Source organism: Lissotriton vulgaris, chromosome 12 (assembly GCF_964263255.1).
Source record: "Lissotriton vulgaris chromosome 12, aLisVul1.2, whole genome shotgun sequence".
Lineage (NCBI taxonomy): Eukaryota > Metazoa > Chordata > Amphibia > Caudata > Salamandridae > Lissotriton > Lissotriton vulgaris.
The window spans coordinates 38,376,557-38,397,681 of NC_141700.1; the positions used below are offsets into that span (position 1 = coordinate 38,376,557).

Below are 21,125 nucleotides of genomic sequence, written 5' to 3' on the forward strand. Positions count from 1 at the left end.
TCCTACCTAGATGAATGTTGCTTCTGATTAATGGATTACTACACCAAGGAGCAGGGATTTCAACACTAAGGGCCCCATTAGGATGGCGGGCGGATCGCCCCCCGCCGGGCCGGCGGTAGCCACTGCCGGCCCAGTGGGAGCGATCCACCCGCCATCCTTCCAGCAAAGACCCCGCCATATTACTATGGCTGGAGGGTCCACGGCGAGCGGAAAGACCGTCCGCCGCTTTTCCGCCTGGTCGACAAGTCGACCAGGCGGAATAGGGTTCAATATGGTGGCGGTGTCTGTTAGACACCGCCAGCCATATATGGATGTGGCCAGGAACATGTCGGAAAGGCATGCGGAGTCTGCTTGCGGGGGCCCGTGTGGGCACCCATGGACTCCGGGAGGGGGGGTGCACATGCGCGTGGTACCTATGGTACCCCCTGCAGTTCCATGCACAATATGGCAGGCATCGCGCAGTGCCTGCCATATTGTGCATGGAAGTTCACAACATGCCTTCCTGGCATTGTGGGGGCGGTGCTGAGTGCACTGCCTGCCAGAATGTCAGGAATGGAGGATGCGGCCGCCTGTGTGGCGGGAGCATCCGAATGTATGCAACGGGACCCCCGCACTGATGGCGGGCGGGCCCATTCCATGGGTCCGCCCGCCATCCTAATGACCCCCTTAGTGTCCCAAATTCAGCTTTAAATTGGGAAAGCCTAGTGGAACATATCGTATCTCAGTGGGATCATAGAATATGGTGATATAATTTGTCATCTGCTTCGCAATAACTGTGATGCTTGACTACTGAGCAGCAAATTAAATTTGGGATCCTATACTCATTTGGAAAGTTGCATGTAGCTTGTCACTAGCCTTATTGTCAGAGATTTTGTTAGGTCAACCAGCCATCTCACATGTTCCTCTGAGCTGCTCAGCCTAGGCTTGTGACCTAAAGTTTGCAAAGAGTCTTACTCTGTGCTAAGTCATACAAGGTGGTAGGAGCACAACTCTGGACCTCCTTTTAAAAATACAGGTACAACACTGCACAATTTTCTTACATTTAATAGCTTACCTTCAATAGCTTCATGAAATAGTATCTGTATTTCAAATCCGCCTATACATTATTGATATTTTGAAAATTTGCATTTGGTACATTTACATTGATTGATATCACTGAGAACGTTTTGTTCTATTTTTATTCCTTTTCTTTATGATCCTTCTACTGTAGTTTATTATTAGTTTTGTTCTTTCATTTATAAGTGTTATGAGGTTATTCTCCGATCTGGAATTTTTGTGTATTATAAATAATTAACCAAACAGAACTAAAGTATAGTGAACTGTAAAAAGATCCCATAAAGAAGGATCATAGTAACAGAGTGGACATGTCTCCCTTTAACAGAGTGTAGCAGACACCATCACAAGTGAACAGACAAATAAATTACAAATTATGCAACACATCCACCATTATGCAATCAATGTGTGGGCCAGATGACTAAGCTAGGCTTTACCTACCTTATCCCGTCTGACATGTGGTCATTTATGTGCCAGGGTATATAATGTTCCCATCTTCCTGCCATTGATGCATTTACGTGTAACCATTTCAGACCAGTGAAATCACCAAATTGAAAGAAAAATGATTTGGCAGGGAAAGTCAGGCAATTTTAAGGGATGCCATTGAGAAAGCAATACCAAGCCATGAGCTTGTGGGTAAATGGTGTGAGTGGAGCGGATCAGGGATAAATCGGGAAATGTCTCAAATGGGATTAAAGGATTATTGTCACGAGTATGTCATGTTGCGTTAGAAGCACAAGCTGCGCAAGAGTTACTGTTTAGTTGGTTTTTATTGAGCAGTACAGTGACCCATAAGTGCTAGGAGAAGAGGAAGGGGATACAACTCCGAAACTAACCATTGCTACACCAAACTGAACAGTTAATAAACCAAAATATAAATGAGCATCTGAGGTATGGGGTGTGGATAAACCCAAGAGCCATCGACGTGTTGTACTTACTGAGAGAGCAATGAACCATAAAGCTATCAAGGCTCCAGCGAGCTGGGGTGGTCTTATAAACTCTCCACGACTGGTATATATTGGTTTAGGCTTTGCCAGTGTGCTGTACACGTGAATTGTTGTTTGTTACTGACTCCTAACCACACTCACTGATGTACAAAAGCTTTCACGTGAATCACTTTTTCACCCTGACCACAAGCACAGCATGATTGTCTCTGCGTTTGTCAAAGTTACTTGAACCCCCTAAAACTAAAGATATCTTACATTCAAAATGTACAAACATATGTTTGCTTTCTTTCCCCATGGCTTAAAAAAACAAAAACACAAACGAGAGCAGCTGAAAGAAATGAGCAGAAGGACCTTCTTTCTCTTCTGGCCACATTCCAGCCTGTTTAACCGCACAGTGTGTTGCACCTGAGGTCCCTTCCGCTTAGCACGTACATATTATTTTCACACATGAGGGCGCTTACTCTTCTGGGCCAAAGTCCAAAATATACAACTCCTTCCAGTGTTTAAACACTTAAAACCATGAGCTAGGAATTTGTGGGGAAATATGTGAGGAAACGTTGCATGATATGTGTTTTGGGTTTTAAAAGGATTATGTCCAGAGATTACTGTAACAAATCGAATTAAAGACTTAATTCACACTGACTGGCAAGTAGACCAGTAATATGTGCACATTTCATTGATATTCTACATTCTTGTAGTTTTTGACTAACAGTTTGCCTCAACCCACTTATCACTCTTGCCCACACGCCCCAGCAAGGGAACATGTCCTAAAAAGTTTGCTCGGGGGCTAATGACCTGATTGTAGGAAGCTAGCTCTGTATATACTATTCCAAAATGAGGTGTAGTGTGCACAAAGTCCAGTGGCACCCCAAAGATAGACAGAGGTAAAAGTAAATAGCACCTTACTTTCTATTTGTGGTAGTGTGGGAGAGCAGTAAGGCTTTATCAGAGGGTATGGTTAAGCATTTGTTGTACACACTCAATCAGCAAATTATGTCACACACTCAAAGACTGAACTCAGACCAATTTTGTTTGTATAAAAATAATATTGAGTTATTTTATTTCTAGAACCAAACCAAGCCTGGCACTGGTAAGTGAAATAAATGCTTTGCAACATATTATGCAGTGTTTACAAGTAAATGCAAGTTCATATGCAATTGTTTGAAATACAGGTAAATCATTGTATTGAAATTACTGTACAGATTACTTTTTAGGTTATTTGTAGATTACTTTTTCTACTCAGTGTGATGTGCCTAGATATCACACTGGGACAGTTCCTAGAGAAAGAAAAGGTAAGTAAAATCAATTTTGCACAATTGTTATTTTTCAGGCTTCCATACAAATCCACTCCACACACAACATTTTTCAGAAAAAAACAGTCAATAGGTTCCTATGGAGCGAAATTAAGTTAATAGTTACCAGGTAAGTAATTCGTCTTTGGGGTTGTTTGTGTTTCTGGGGTTAGAACAAGGGTTCCCCCAGGGTCAAGGATGCACTCTTGTTACACCCTCAGTGGCACTAGGGCGGCCGGGTGCAGAGGCCCATTGTTATCTGATGGGGGATGGGGGCCTCCGGTGGTGGCTGCTTACGTGCAGGCCACTGGGTTGTGGGAGAAAAGGTCCTGTTAAGCTCAGGGCAAAGGGGGATCCTGTTTAGCACAAAAAGTGCACACGCAGGGGCGGCTGGGAGCAGAGTGCTGTTTTGGCATCTGGTGCCCAGTTGGTTTCAATGCAGATTTTTGGTTTTTAGCTGCAGGCTCGGTCCAGGAAGACCTCCGGGATGACTCAACAGCTGGGCAGGTAAGTTGGAGTGCTCGTGGACGTAGGTGCACCTCGGGTTCTTTTCTCCAGGGCGCAGGGCGGCTGGATGCAGGGGTGTCTTTTGAGGTCAGATTTCACCTTACAGGGCCACTCGCGGTTGGGGGGATCTCTGTGCAGAGGCTGCAGGCGATGTCAGGGAGTCCTGGAGGGGTCAGCCCATAGTGGACTTAGACTCTGTTCACAGGAGATCCTGTCTTCGTTGAGGCAGTCAGTCCTCCCAGGGTACTGGAGGACCCTGAATGCAGGACAAGGTGACTTTTGGCGCAGAAGCTCTGGAAACTGCATACGGGCCGGTAGGGATGGGGGCAAGTCAGTTGTTCTCTGCAGTCGCCTCTGCTGGGCGTCTTCTTTTGTCCTTTTTCTTCTTAGGTTGCGGGAATCTGCCTTATTGGTACAGGGCTGCCTCCTAAATACTGTATTTAGGGGGCATTTTAAGGGTCTTGGGGTCAGTAGCCAATGGGCTACTGACCTTAGGATGACTACATACTTGATGTGCTCACCCCACGTGGGGGAGTTAGCACAATCCCTAATCCTGATTGAGGAGTGCCTGCCATCTGCAAGATGGCGGGCACTGAAGTGTGGGCTTCACCTCGCCTCCCCCTCCTGAGGGATGCAGTTGGCAGAGGTGGGCACACCTTCTGGGCTGGCTAATTTTTCCTGCCGAAAAAGAGAGGGGACGGGAAGAGGGCCTACTCCTGATAACAGGAGAGGCTGGCGGTCGCATTTCAAAGACTGTGAGGCCTTTGAAGCTCCCCTGCCACAGATAGCTCTTCCTGACCTGGTGGAGGTGTGAACACCTCCACCCAGTAAAGTCTTTGTTTCTGGGCTCGGGGAGCAAAGACTCCCACCCCAGGGGTCCAGAAACATGTCTCGTGGTGGCAGGTTGGTGTGTACCAGTCAGGGAACCCACCAGAGGCTGGTCGTTTTTCTAAGATGCCCTCTGAGTGCATTTTTCATTAAATCACACACTGGCATCAGTGTGGGTTTAGTGTGCTGGGAAGCTTGGTACCAAACTTCTCAGTTTTCAGTGTAGCCATTATGGTGCTGTGGAGGCTGTAATGACAACCTCCCAGCAGAAGTGTGGCTCACTGGTTAGAGCGGCAGACCCTGATGCAGAGATCTGACCCGGGACCAGGGTTCAATTCCCGTCGCGGCAAGGTCTTGGGCTCATTGTCCGCAGACCCGATAATTCTCGCCCCGGTGCCTTCTCTAATCATGGGTCCCACTCTGCAACTCTGGGCAATAGCTTGCTTAATCTCCACACCGGCCCTAATCGCTAAGGATGCCTGGCTTCACCTTGGGTTGCCCAGGAGTGGGCGCCTCACAGGAACAGGCCTGGATGGGCTCCTCAGCGGTACAGCGCGGGGACACACTGGCTAGTGTAACCAGGTGCTTTATAAGCTCAGTTACTACTACATTACTACCAGCACCATATATTCTTAATGGCAGCACTGCACTTACAATGTCTAAGAATGGATTAATACACTGTAGAGGTACAGGGCTCATGCGCCTGTACCCTCACCACTGGTATAGTGCACCCAGCTAGAGGGGTGGTGATCTATGCCAGGGCAGTGCGTTGTATGCATGGCACACAGGGATGGTGCCATGTCGACTGTTCACTTTGTTCTGCACCAAAACACGCAGCCTGCAAAGGCAGTGTATGAGTATAAAGGTACAGGGCCTCTAAGGGTGGCACAATAACTGCTGCAGCCCTTAGAGGCCTTCCCTGGTCAAAGTGCCCTGGATACTTGAGGCACCATTTACCAGGGGCAGACCTGTGGCCAGGGTGCCAATTGGGTTTGGTATAGTTTTGGGGAAAGAACACAGACCCTGGGAACCTGATTGGCAGGGACCATGGGCACACAGTCAGAGCCACACACACACACAGACAGAGCCACACACACTCACAGACAGAGCCACACACACACACAGACAGAGCCCAACACACACAGAGCCCAACACACACACACACAGCCCAACACACACACACACACAGCCCAATACACCCACACAGAGCAACACACCCACCCACAGAGCCACACACACACACGCAGAGCTACACACACAGAGCCACACACACACAGAGCCGCACACACACAGAGCCACACACACACACAGTGCCACACACACACAGCCACACACACACACACACAGCCACACACACACACACCCCCAGCCACACACACACACACACACTCAGAGCCACACACACACACAGAGCCAAACACACACAGAGCCACACACACACAGAGCCACACACACACACACACAGCCACACACACACACACAGAGCCACACACAGAGCCACACACACACAGAGCCACACACACATAGCCACACACACCCTCACCCTCACCCCAGGGAGTCTCCTTATTTACAAATGGGTTATTCGAGGCCCCCACCAACTCCCAGAGCTCACCCATTGCTTCCCTCAGTCTAGGTCAGCCACACGCCCATCTCTGCCCGGTAGCGCCCCAGGGAACAGAGGCAAGAAAAAACGATCACAAGCAGGGAACAGGGGCAAGAAAAAATGATCACAAGCAGGGAACAGATGCAAGAAAAAACGATTACAAGCAGGGAACAGAGGCAAGAAAAAACGATCACAAGCAGGGAACAGAGGCAAGAAAATCGAGCACAACAAGGGAACAGAGGCAAGAAAATGAGCACAAGCAGTGAACAGAGGCAAGAAAAACGAGAAAGAAATGGTGAGGGAGCATGCCGCAGGAGGCAGCCTGGAGGCTCGAATCGGCCAGAGCGGCACCCAGGTAAGGAGCTAGCAGTCACTGAGTGGGCCCCCTGCAGTGATTGGAGAGCCTGAGGGCCCCTGTGCAATGAGGCCAGGTTATCAAGGCTGCAGCGCAGGGCTCACACAACCGGGGAGGCAGAGAGCAGCGGGAAAATGTGTGGAGCATGCCGCTCGTGTCGCAGGGCCTGGTTGGGGTCTGCTTTTCCCATGACTGAGCCGGCCATGCCACCCCTAAACACACAGCGGGACAGATGCAGGTAAGGAGTCCACGGCCCAACAAAGCCGCCCAGAAGCGTAAACACTGTGGAGGAGGCGACCGGCAAGCTCAGCTAGAGTAGGGGCCCAGACAAGGGGCCACGAAGAAGGAAGGAGGCAAACCAGCAGCGCAAGGCACAGGCAGGAGCTGCAGATGAGGGGCACGCCGGGCGAGGTACTAAAGCAGCCAGCATGTACTTACTTCAGAGCCAGGTGTCCGTAGAAGATGGCTGTCAGTAGAGAGGAGGAGGAGGAGCAGGCTCGGGTCCCCACTCGAGAAAGAAATGGTGAGGGAGTATGCCGCAGGGCAGTGAAACAAACCGGAAGCGCCCTGGAGGCTTGAAGCGGCCAGACCGGCACCCCGGTAAGGAGCTAGCAGTCACTGAGTGGGCCCCCTGCTGTGATTGGAGAGCCTGAGGGCCCCGGTGCAATGAGGCCAGGTTATCAAGGCTGCAGCGCAGGGCTCACACAACCAGGGGGGGGCAGAGAGCAGCAGGGAAATGTGGGGAGCGTGCCGCCCGTGTCGTGGGGCCCGGGTTCATACAAGACAGGCAGTGAGGGTATTAGTGCCAGAGCAAGCGCTCACCAGCAAGGAATGCGACCGCAGGCCCCACCGTATGATACACGCACTCTCAACCCCGCAGCTAACTGCCACACACACGCACCGTCCTACCAGGCCAGGACCTCTGACGGGCAGCAGGAATCGTCGATGAGACACCCCAGCGTCGGCGAAGCAGTCCAGGCGGGATAGCGTCTCCACAGCCCCGCCCTGGAGCCCCAGGCTGCGCACCGCCAGGAAGGCCTGGTAGACACACGCTGGCTGATGTTGCAGTCCGTTTCTTTGCGCCTGTGAGAGCGCGGCCGCCAGCAAAAGAATCAACAGGTGCCCAGTGATGCAGGGGGTCAGGATCAGCAGGGTTGGAGGGTCAGCACCACCCCAGTCCGCAGGATGATGTCGGAGCAACGAACCAAATGGAGTCTTAGGGGTAACACCACAATGTTTCTCCGAGGTCAAGCAGAAATGCCTCGGAGAAACGCCCCCTCATTTTCAGACTGGGGGCGTGTTTTTCTTTCTCTCCTCTTCCCATTGGCTGGAATGTAAAATTCCAGCCAATGGGAATAGGAGAGAAAGAACCTAAAAAAACACGCCCCTCAATCTGAAAAAGACGGGTGTAATAAATAGGATTGTCCACAGTTCCTTGTTTGAAGAAGTATAGGTTTATTCTCCAAGTAATTCACCCACAAATATCGTGTGCTCTCAGCCCGAAGTCTTCTCAGCAACTGCAGTTACTGGGAGACCCACGAGCCCAGAACACACACATGCATTCAAAGATATACCACAACACGAGTACAACATGGCTCAACACGAGCCAGTAATAAACACGAGCTAACACGAGCTCCCGAGCTCCCACGAGCTCAACTAACCAATACATCTACTACATCACCTTCCCCCTTATCAGAAAAAACAAAAAGAAAAAAAAAATACCCCCTTTAATATCTAACAAAATTATCAATTCTAACAGGGACTTTTAAAACCCTACCACTTCTACTCAAAGAAGTAGAAGGTTGAATGGAAGAAGCAGAAAGCGGGGTGGAGAAATTTGAGACATCAGAGACAGCAGAGTTCCCATTACGCCCACCAGAATTAGGTAACCAGTGGGACCAACCACAGTTATGTTCGACCCCACTGACCTTATGCCTATTAACCACCAACGCTTGACTTTCAGACATCTTTACCAGTTGTCTGACATTCCACCAACCCTTCTCACCCAAGAAAACAGCCCCTTTGCCTGTTTTGATCACTTGGACAGGTTTAGAAAAAACAGAATTCCCTTTCGAGACCCTAAATGGTTTTTTAATCATCACCCAATCCCCAACCACCAAACATTGAGTCATTGGGGACCTTTTCCCAGCAAAATTATTTTTCATAACCTCTTGTTTACGTTTAACCGCTTCCATTACTTTTCCAACATCACTCTTCACCTCTTTATCTGAACATTTATTGTCCAACCACGAAGGGAAAAGAAATGAATGAACCTTCCTGCCCCTAAGTAACTCAAATGGAGTAACACCAGTAGTGTAATGTGGGGACGTGTTATAATTCCAAACTTTCTCCTCAACAAAAGTTCCTACCTCCAAACCTGAAGCCACAGCCGTTTGAATACCCTCCTTCATTATCTTATTACGCCGCTCCACCAAACCATTTGAAGCCGGGGAATAGAGCGCCACCCTAAGATGTTTAACATCCTGAGACTTTAAAAACGAACACATTTTCTCTGAAACAAAATGGGTTCCATTATCCGTCACCAAAAATTTTGGAGACCCCTCCAACCTGAAAAGTTTCTTCAAAAACAAGATTGTGTTATCCGAATTAGGAGCGTCCACAAATTTAAAATACATCCATTTAGAGAAATAATCTACCGCCAAAATCAGGAACTTCATACTACCTGGCAAAATACTGTAAGGCCCAGAGAAATCCAAACCAACTTTCTCCCAAGCCGCATCAGGGAACACAGTGGGATGCAACTGAACACTAGGCAACTTCCAATGCTTGTCCGACAGCAAACACTCTTCACAATTATCCACAACAGATCTCACTTGTGCATCCAAGCCAGGCCACCAGTAATGTGACTTAATCCTCAAGCATGTCTTAGAAACACCCAGGTGACCCACATGAGCCAACCTGATAATCTCCTTTCTTAACTCAGAAGGTTGAACAACCTTGCCCCTGCGTAGCAGAACATTAGCATTTACCGACAGTTCTTCTGCCACCTGAGACATAGACCTCAAATCACCCGACAAATTTCTCCCATCCGGCCAACTCCCAGCTGCAAATTCCAAAGCCTTGGACAATGTCACATCCTTTTTACATGCATTCAGCCAAGCCTCTTCCGAAATTGATAGCTTAAGGTCATCAGAAACATCCACCCAGGTTACACACTCCACATCGTCATCCAACAAATCATCCAATTCATCCTTTTCCAAAGACATCCTAGATAGACAATCCGTCCTGAAATTTCTTCCTCCAGGAATATGTCTCAACTCAAGATTGTACTCCTGAAGTTTTGACACAAGTCTAGTCAACCTAGGAGACAAATTACTCCCAGACACTTTACTAAAAATGAAAGAGAGAGGTTTATGATCTGCCAACATAATAAACCTCCTGCCCCACACATACATTTTAAATTTCTGTGCTGCCCACACACAAGCCAAGGCCTCCCTCTCTATAGTGCTATAACATTTCTCATATTCCTTCAAGGACCTTGAAGCAAAAGCCACTGTCTTCTCCACTCCATGCACCTCCTGACTTAACACCGCACCTAAACCACTCATACTAGCATCCACCGCAATCGTAGAGACACAATCATCACGAAAAGCATGTAACGGGTGAGAAGCTATAATCAACTCTTTCACCTTTTCAAAAACTCCTTCTAAATCATTAGACCATACAAATCTTTGACCCTTTTTAACAACATCCTGAGAGGTTCCACCACTTGTGCATAATTATTTACAAATCTGGCATAATGTTCCGCCAGCCCCAAAAAAGAGCGAATCTTTATCCACGGGAGCCTTCGCATCTTTCAATGCTTTGATTACAGAAAATTTTGGTTTAATACCAATCTGGGAAACAGTGTGCCCAAGATATTCAATTTCCTGAACTCCAAATTTACACTTATCCTCCCTGATTGTCATTCCCCGCTCCCTCAACAAAGAAGGAACTTTTCTTAATAACACATTGTGTTCATCAAGGCTATCAGCAAAAATTAGAATATCGTCCAGATAAGCTTGAACCCGCTTTAAATCTTTAAAGATAGTGTCCATCAGCCTCTGGAACACACTGGCCGCTGATGCCAAACCGAAGGAGAGTCTCAAAAATTTGAACGCCCCAAACGTAGTGACAAAAGTGGTCAATTCTTGAGATTCTCTGTTCAACGGGACCTGATGGTATGCAGATTTTAGGTCTATTAAAGAGAACCATTTTGCACCTCCCAAGTTTGCCAATAATTCCTGAATCCTAGGCAGAGGATGACAATCCACCTTGATGTTCTTGTTTAAGCCCCTGAGGTCCGCACACAACCTAATCTCATTATTCTTTTTTCGTGCGACGACAATCGGGGCGACCCATTGTGATGATTCTGTAGGCTGAATAATCTTTTGCTCACATAAATCATCCACAATTTTTTTCAATTCAGATCTTACACTTAGAGGAACGTTACGAACCTTGTGAACTATGGGTGAAGCATTTGGAAGAAGTCTGATTTTATGTTCTACTCCTTTCACCAAACCCACCTTATTGCTAAAAACTTCTTTAAATTCTTTATCTAGATCACCCCGATCTAACATAATTTCCTCAACATTACAAACAGGAACATCTCTAACTCTAATTGGGTTTTTATCCCCTGGAACTAAATATAGTCCCATTCTGGCAAGATCCTTCCACCCAACAATGTTTTTACCCTTTATCGCCACATATATCTTTGTACATATGGATCTTTCCAAAACTTCCACAGAACCCACAAAGAACCCCAACATATCAATATCCTTTTCCCCAAAGGCTTTAGGGTTTACATCAGATTCAGAAAGTTTGACATATTTCCCCATTTTACAAAGAAAGTAGAGTCTCGAAGAATTGTGATGGATGATTCCGAATCTGCCATCACCTGTAATTCCACACCATGAATAACTGCAGCACAGGCTTCCATATGCACCAGAAATACTGCTGGGGATGCTGACGGCCCTGCCTCACGGGGGAGACTGGTCGCGCCTAGGACAGTGGGAGGACGCGGGATTGCAATTAGTGGGGGACCTTTATGAGGGCGGGGTGTTACTACCCTTCCAAGAGATTCTAGACCGTTTCGATGTTCCCCGATGCGACTTCCTCCTGCACACGACTCTGGTTAGAGCGATTCAGACGTACTGGAAAAGTGGGCTAGAGGAACCGCCTACGTCTCCGGTGTGCCAGTACGTTATGATGTCCGCGGGGACGGTCAAGGCAGTCACGTGCCTGTATAACAGATTGATTAACGAGGGCTTGCCCCCCCTCACCACACTGCGGAATCGTTGGGAGGCCGACATAGGGAAGGAGATACCGGAGACGACCTGGTCACAACTCATGCGCCGAGCTTGGAAGGGAGCACGCCATGCCCGGTTCCAACTGTTTCATTTTTAAATACTCCACAGGGCTTACTTGACCCCGGCGAAGATTCAGCAGTACTTCGCCACGGATTCAGCGGATTGCCCCAGATGCCGAGTGCCTGAGGCAGACCTCATTCATATGTTGTGGTCCTGCCCGGCGCTGTCCTCATACTGGCTTTTGGTCGAGGATACTCTAAATAGGATTACGGGGAGAACTTTGTCGGTCGACGCGGCGGTGGGGCTCTTACACTGGTTCCCGCATACCCCTAAAAATAAAATTTCGAGCAAATTTATTGATTTAGGGCTCGTCCTCGCTAAACGGGAGATAACCAGGAATTGGAAGGCAAGAGTTGGTCCGACGGGAGCTAAATGGCACAACGAACTTCTGAAGTGGGCTGCGGGGGAGAGCACTCTGCGACACCAACTGGCGAGGCGGCAGCACAACGAGAGGGCGCTAGAATCAGCACTGGAATGGGAGACAATAGTGCAGGCCCTTAGAGATTACTGCGCTTCCAGCGATTCCGAGGGTGATGATGCAGCACAACCTGAGTCCCGTTAGACATCCATGATACGGATCTCAATACAGTCAACTTGGGTTTTTTCCCATAAGCTCTTTCTACGCATACCAATACACACTGATGGCGGGGTTGGGTGGGGGGAGGGAGTTGAATCATGAGACTGTTGGGGGGAGGTTTTTCTGTTAGGTTGATCTAGAAAAGCAGATGAAGCCTGTGGGATTATCCGGATCAGCTTCGACGTTCTACCAGATCCCCACCTGTGTTCTATGTAAGAAGACGCCGCGCGACCCTTGGGTTGTGGGCTGAATGGCTGTGTACCCACGATGTTTTCTCACGGGGGATCGGATGTATCTACCCTTTTATTCCTGCAAATGTGTTGCTAATCTGACATGTAACTTTGGCTAATTCCTGCAATAAAAATATATTTAAAAAAAAATTTAAAAAATGAATAACTGCAGCACATAAAGGACCTTTGATTTCCTCTTCATCCAAGTCCAGGAATAAAAGTAGATTGTCCATGGATTCTGAACAATCGCTCCAATCTACGTTGTTAATTTTAACACTTTTCTTTTGGAATCTACATACTTTTTGAAAATGACCTACTCTTTTACAAACAGAGCAATGTTTCCCCAAAGCTGGACACCCTTTAACATTACCAATATGGAACTTTGATCCACATCTAAAACAAAAATGTTGACCTTTGTTTTGAAAACTTTTGGATTTATCTTTGCTAGACACAGCATACAAACCATTTTCTTCAATCTCTTCTGACACTAAATTGACCTTGGGAATGGCATCTGCATGCATTGCTTTAGTGGACAACACAGATCTTTCTATACTTAAAGCCAGGTCAATCACCTCAGATAAAGAAGGGTTTTTACAGCTGAGAATTCTTTCTTTAATTTTAGAAGAAGCACAGTTAAACACTAATTGGTCCCTAATGTAATTATCTAAGAGTGGACCAAAGTCGCAAGTAATAGCTAAAACCCTTAACGCAGCCACATATTCTTCTATTTTCTCATCATCTTTTTGTTTCCTTTTGTAAAAATTATGTCTTTCAAGCATAATATTTGGAGACTCATCAAATTGTTTTTTAAGTCTAGCTAAAGCTTCAAGGTATACATTCCACTGTCTGTCACCAGATTGACCTACAGGAGGAGAAATAGGTGTAAGACTATTAAAAATGCTTTGTGCTGCTAAACCTAAACTGCCAAATAATAAAGCAAATTTGCGAGGTGGAGAATAATCCACGGCATCAATGGCTATTAAATGATTCTGGAATAAACCTAACCATTCTGGCCATAACAGGTTTGGCTTACCAGGTTTATCTAAAAATGGTGGTGGTTGTGTAATCTCCTTAATAGAAGACATAGTAATAATTTTTTTCACAACCACAAAACTGAAAGATCAACACAGATAAATTCCAAATAGTCAAACAATTGGTTTGACAATTACCTACAGTCAGCAAAATAACAGGAGATCAAAGAAATAAATCATTAAAAGCTGCACTAAAGATAAATAAATAACAGTGTCTGTTGAGAAAATTACTCTGCTGAAGAAATTGTAGACTTCGGGAATGAAAACGGCTTCAGCGCGATAGTTACAGTCTCCAGGAATGATCCGAAATGAAGCAGCGCTGAAATCCAGGAAATGCCGATTTTTTTTTTAACAAAGAAATGCTGAAACTCGAAGGAGATAGAGCGCCTCAGCGTTAGACATCATACACTCCATGACATCAGACGTTTTGTCCCAGCATTCCTCAGACGCTCCCAGCATTCATCAGACGCTCCCAGAATTCTCAGCGAGGACGTCACAGAATCCACAGCCAGAGTCGACTTGAGCGCGCTAACCGGTAAGGGAACGTTGAATAATCTTGAAAAATAACAAAGTCAAAGCTTTGTCCAAGAGCCTTTTTTTTAAAAAAAAGTCGGAAAACTCTTTAAAAAAAAGGAGAGCCACTCACGAAGGAGAGAAGAGCGACTAAACCATCAGAACGCTAGGTTTAACTCTCGAGTAAAAAGTAACTGTTCAGTCAAATTTAAACAAGCAGCGACATCAAGATATCAATCCTACCGTAATCCGATACTTAAGACGTCGAAGAAACAGAGGTAAAGGAGAGATGTGTCGGCTTGATAACGAACTTTTTACTGTTCAAAACGGGAAAAAATAAATCCAGCGTGGGTTGGTGGGTGAACGATGATCCCAATCGTCGCCAATCTGTAATAAATAGGATTGTCCACAGTTCCTTGTTTGAAGAAGTATAGGTTTATTCTCCAAGTAATTCACCCACAATTATCGTGTGCTCTCAGCCCGAAGTCTTCTCAGCAACTGCAGTTACTGGGAGACCCACGAGCCCAGAACACACACATGCATTCAAAGATATACCACAACACGAGTACAACATGGCTCAACACGAGCCAGTAATAAACATGAGCTCCCACGAGCTCACGAGCTCCCACGAGCTCAACTAACCAATACATCTACTACAACGGGGCTTAAATTAAAGGACAAACCTCTTCTCCAATGGCTGGCCAGCATTTAGGAGGCCAGCAAATGGAGAAGAGGGGCGGGTTCAAGCCTCACTCTGGAAAACATAAGATCTCGCCAGCGAGACTGTGCAAGCACAGCCTACGCAGGCCGAGACCTAAAAAGGAAGCAAGTTATTCAGTAGGAATATATAGCAGTGAAACATTTGTAAGCATCTGATGAAGTGGACATAGTGTAGTTCTGTGTCCAGAGGTGAGTCAACTTTTTCTCAGTGGAGGGGAATTGGCTGAAGTTTTATTAGCTAAAGTAGTGTTAAAGGATGAGGGCTTTCAGTGCTGTTTCAAATGTAACCAGCGTGGTGGTTGTTCAAAGGTATGGAGGTAGTGAGTTCCAAAACCTGGAAGCACTACCTGTGAAGGATTGTGATTAGAGAAGTATTCCTACCTCCCACTGGCCAAAATAAAACATTCAAAGAGTAAATGTGGGGGGGGAGGAAGTAGAAGGGGTTGTGTTAAACAATTCCCCCATAAGATTACATTGTGAATGAAGAGGGCAAAATTGTTCAAAAAAGTGGAACTGTGCTTTCACTTGCTGTCACCTATTAAACTCCTTGGATGACATCATAGTCTTGATAGCCCCTGCAGGGAACAATTACACGTTTTCTCTAAGAAACTTGCACCATCTTTTGTTTCATCTGCACCACGTCTGGGTGTTTTTCCTACTTTCTGAGCCAATGTTTTTTAAGAGGTAGCAAAGCTGTACCTTCTCAAAGTTACGCTTGGCACCCGTGCTCTTGGGTAAACTGCACACATTCTAGGCTAAAAGTGGAAAGTTTGAACTTCCCACCATACACTTCCACTGCCTGGAAAGTTATCCCCATCCCATCTTGTGCCATGCCCCAACCAGGTGTAACTGCAACAAATGATGGAAAGAATGCTGTATGATTCAAACATCCTCCCCCAGTCAAGAGATCTGGGTTAAATACATCATCTGAGCTTAAAACTGTTGGGATCTATGCTTCTTGGAATTGTGAGCATGTTACTAGGAGGTTAGAATGTTGTGATCTGAAAAGGAGACAGTACAGAGGAAGCTGTGGAAGGAGCTGGAGGTCTCTTTACTTCTGACCAATAAAGACTAACTTTAATCATCTATCCTGCATTGAAGTCATCTTTACAACAACCTCTTCTTTAAAAGTCATAACTGTGCAACCCAACAATACACAATATCCTACCCCTCATCTGTTAATACCGTCAAACATTGGCATGAATTTACATAGCCCTCCATATTGTGGGAAAGGGCTCCTTTTTGACATGGTCACCCCCGCTGTCTGCCTGTTTGATGCAATTTTGACAGAAGTGCACTGGGTTCCTGCTATCCAGGTCCCCAGTGCCAGATCTCTTTCCCTACAACTGTCCAATTGTTCCCCCAAGTGCCAATACCTTTAGCATCCCCTGTAAGTCCTGAGTAAATGGTACCCCAGGTACCCAGGGTGCTAAAGAATGAACCTAAGAGCTGCAGCATGTGTTGTGGCATCCTAAATGACCTCCTCAGCTCACTCTTGCAAACTGCCGTTGAAGGCTGCATAATATGACACAGACAAAAGTGAAGACACAAGATGGCACACTTCCTGTGTGCAATGCCTGCAGACACTGAATGCAGTATAGGGGAGTCACCACTACAGCAGACCTTACAGCCCTAAGGCAGGGTAGACTATACTACATGGGTGGACATATTTGCATGAGCAGGTGTGCCACTGTGACGTCTATTTCGATTCTTAGATATTGAAGTGAGCAGGGAAGCCATTTTAAGTACATGTGCTGGACACTGGTGATTACGAGTTCTCAAGCTAATTGATGGCTTCACCGAAACCCAAGATATTTGGTATCAAACATCTCGTATTAATACACCCACACTGATTCCAGTGATGGATGTATTAATATATTTATTTATTTTATTCATAACGTTTTATATAGCGCGAACAAGATCCCGAGGGATATCGCAGCGCTTTACAATATGACGGGAGGAGGGACGTAAATGCAATATCCATATCAAGTAGGAGAGAGAAGAAAAAAGAACAGGAATGGTCGCAGATTACAGGACAATTGCACCCAGGAGGGTAATACAATAAACAGGTGTAGGTGAGCAATGAGGGGGGAGGGGGGTCACAGTACGCAGTATAGAAGAGCTGTATAAAATGGAAGTACAATGGTAGTAGGAACAATGTCAACAGGCACATGAGCCTATCCCAATTAGGGTAAGAATTTGCTCATTAGGAATCATTTGGCTTCCAATTTGAACGCAGTCGATGAAGAGATTCATATCTTTGGGGCTGCGTCGGAGAAGGCTCGGTGACAACTTCTCTTTTTGTTAAAGATGAGTGGTTTCAAGAGGAAGTTAGAGGCGCTTCTTGAGGCTCTTACACCACAGGATAGTTTAAGATTTCGCGCAAGGTACATAGGAGTGTTGAAGTGAAGGGCTTTGTGCGTCAGAACAGCAATCTTCAAGTGAATTTGTGCTTCGTTGGGCAGCCATTTGAGGGATTTTAGGACTGAGGATATATGTTTGTTTCGTTTGGTGTCTGTAACCAGTCTAGCCGCAGTGTTCAGTGATACCCTTAGTGGAGCCAGGGCGTATTTGGCAAGGCCACAGAGGGTAGCACTGCTGTAGTCTATTCTCGGCAACACAAGTGCTTGGACCACCTGCTTGAAATAATTTAGAGGAAGGAAAGGTTTGATATTTTTGAGTGACCTCATCAAGTGGTTTGCTCCTTTACATACATTGCTGATATGATTTTTCATTTTCAGGTGCTTGTCCATGGTGATTCCGAAAGACTTGGCTGAGTCTATGATGAGAGGAGTGCTGTTGAAAGCAGTGAGGGGACTCAGCCAGAGGTCTACATGCATCCAGAGAGCACCTTAGAGATGCCCCCTGAAAACCTACTGAGTACTAGTGAACTGGCTGACTGGTGCAGACCAGCCTGCCACCACAGACAGGTCTCTGACCTCCTGCAGGTGAGAGCCATATGCTCTCTGAGGGCAGACACTATGCCTGCTCCTCCCTGAGCTATTGCCACCTTGAAGGACCGGGTTTTTAGAACCCAGCGGCGTCAGGGAGAACGCCTGAAACCTTCGAGTTCCCCTGTCTTGGCAAACAGAGACACGGAATACTTCTTGATGACGTCAAAGACCACAGTTTTATTGGTTGCAACGAGGGACAGAGATCTACGAAGTACACAAGGGTAGTTCGTCAGAGACTGCACACGTTCGATAAACGGAGCTCGGTCTTTTATGCCGAAAATCATGCCTCAGGCAGCATTACAATTTACATTTGGTGCATATAAACTGACCAATGACAATGTAGCATTTCAAAAGTAGCAAATGACGACAGTCAAAGACAATCCCATTTTCCGTTGTCCAGCCCATCAGAAACGATCAAGCACATGCTTGGTTTGCTGTTCGATTAGGCCGGACAAACCCATCATAAACCCTTCAACCCAGATCGATGAACATGTCGTAAAGGAGAGGCAGAAACAGATGGAAAGGAGATAGAGAGGTGCGAACGGTGTACCATAAACTCGGGCACGTCCTGCCCTTTGATCTTTATTAGACCAGCTGCTGAACAAGGAACTGGCTCAGCGGGATCCGCCCCAGGCAAGGAGTCAGTTTGGCCAGGTCAACCAGAAGTCAGCTAAGACGTACGTGTCCCAAGGATTTTCTCGGCCGTAGTCATCGGGCCTATGTTAGGGCAACCACACAAAATGGCTGCCGCATAAAAAATGGAACCCGGAGGTTCAGACTAAATCCTTGAATATAGAGTGTTCTCCTATATCGATTCACACGAAAACACTCAGACACGTTACACTCGCCATTTGCGGTCTGCTGAGACCAAAATCGTCCATTTCCGACGATCTTCATAAATCGGGTTCGGAACTATCGAACCTAATTCGGAACCACAGAACCACAGACCCTCCTTTTGCCCTATCATAGGCAATAAACCCAAACCCATTTTAATCCGAATCCGGATCTATATTCATCAGGTCATCGATATGCTGCTGTAGCATCATCCTATTACTAAGCATCTCTCTCTCTGGACAGGTCTCCGTACACACAAAGTAGCACAAAGGCCACAAATAGCAGGAGCACACTGTACACAGAGACAGAACATGAACAGGATTGCTAAGACCATCCCAATAACCATCCATTCCAACTCCAAGTGGATATCAATCCCCATAACCATCCCATCAAAGACCAATCCCCTTTGTCCAAATGGACAGAATCTGAGATTTTATGCAATTTGGAAATGGCCTGGAAGACTGATGGAGCGTTGTCTGGAATTAAAACACAGCAGCTTTATTGAATCAATCTACAAACTCTACCTCGGTCTGTTAGAATAACGTCTAGGGCAACTCTATTCAGAAGTGTCTTAAGTCTATCCGACTGGAGCTCAGCAGTCAAGTTACCAAGGGCACCGGCAGTTTCAACTATGGTGGACTCAACCACTCTCGTTAGCTGACGAATATTCCTACTGTTAGCCATAGGTCCCCAAAACGGCAGAAAACCCTTGAAGAAATCTCCCAATTCTTGTCCTGCAGTGTCTTCTTGGCTAAAGACACCTCTAGCAACTCTCATCTTGTGGTAATCTGCTGCAGCTGTAAAATTGGGAGGTAACAGAAAGGAAACAAAACATTTGCCCGAGAAGTCGGGGGGCAACCATGTGTACGCTTTGTCATAGCAAACAAAGTAGGTACCCTTAGCAGCTAAGAACGCTGGGGAAGACTGAGACGCAAACACGTAAGTCTCAGCGCAAACACTCTTCCCTAACTGAGCCTTCGGATTCTTACCGTTGCCCTGCAGACAATAGTAGCCCTTATGGGGCACTATCCAGATCGGTGGAGGACTTTTCGCTCGCTGGTTAACACTTAGACTAACTCCATATCCAGTGACGTTCCAACCACTGTATGGTTGTCTCTCATCTTTCGGAATAGTCTCAACTGCATTAGTCCCTTTAATCATGTCGACTATGCCTTTAGCTAAAGCACTATTCTTCGGATTGTCTTTCGGTGAACGTAGGGGGTAGACACTATGGGCATAGATAAACATGGTTCTGTAAGCTCGAATCGAACCATTTCAACTGAAGGGCAAAACTAAATAAGGAATACCCTTATCGGTTGTATGAGGCATCAAACCACAAATCCAGCAGTTCGTTGTATTGATCACTAACTGGTGCTGGTGCAAAAGTTGAATGAAGGAATTATTATAGAATTCCAAACGTCTGACTACCTCATGTTCGGGCAAAGGATGGAAAGAATGAGAAGAAATAGTAGGTGAAGGTGTAGGTTGCACAGTGGAATTAGACGTCATTTTAAAAACAAATGCTTCATAACCAGCTATGAATATTACGAAACTCAATAGCAAAAACAAACATGGTATCAAAAAGCATTTCTTCGACATTATTTTGCATATTCTTTTCCTATAAGTCAATGTCTGTACAGGTCTCTCCAACTCAAAGAAATCCATTCTAAACTAAATTTGCTGCCCGCGGTGGTTGGTTGATTCTGCTTGAGAGTGCCTCTGCTGAACCCAGGAAGGCTGCCTCGGGCCAACAGAACCCTCGACCTAGTGTCTCAGGCTTGCACTCCCAAGACTGGTAGCAACCGCGACCCTAGCAGCGAGAACCGGATGGCAGTTCAAGAAAAACAAAAATAAGTAGATCCTTGGTGGAGAGTTAACCTGCAAACAGTAAAAAAATCAACTTTATTAATATTTTATTTGTCCATAATTCTCGATCTCAGATTGTAGCGATCTTTTCCGGATAGTTCTTGATCAGTGAACAAAAGGTGAGGCTCTGTAGTGTCCAATCGCTCTGCAGGAGGTACTGATGCTTGTAAAATTTGATCGCTCTCTTTCTCTGAGCTAGTTACAGTCAGCCGAGCATCGCTGAACGGTACAAATCGTGGCACTACTTCTGTCTCAGAGTCCGCAAGACCCTCTTGGACCCACTTGTCGTAAGGCAAGGGCAAAGGTGCCTTTTTGGTATGCAAGCCGTTGATCCAGTTTCGTTTCCCTCGCACTCGGACCGCAGATCTCGTAGACAAAAGCACCTGGTAGGGCCCAGTCCAGCGGGGCTGCTCGTTCTTCGTCCGCTGAAAATTCCGAACAAAGAC

At 46.3% G+C, this 21,125-nt stretch overlaps 1 protein-coding gene across 2 annotated transcripts in view; it reads right to left on the reverse strand.

The window, feature by feature from the left end:
• The window catches only part of CPAMD8 (C3 and PZP like alpha-2-macroglobulin domain containing 8), a 1,208,079-nt gene that overhangs the window by 931,919 nt on the left and 255,035 nt on the right, over window positions 1-21,125 (reverse strand). The gene's annotated exons all lie outside the window — the stretch shown is intronic.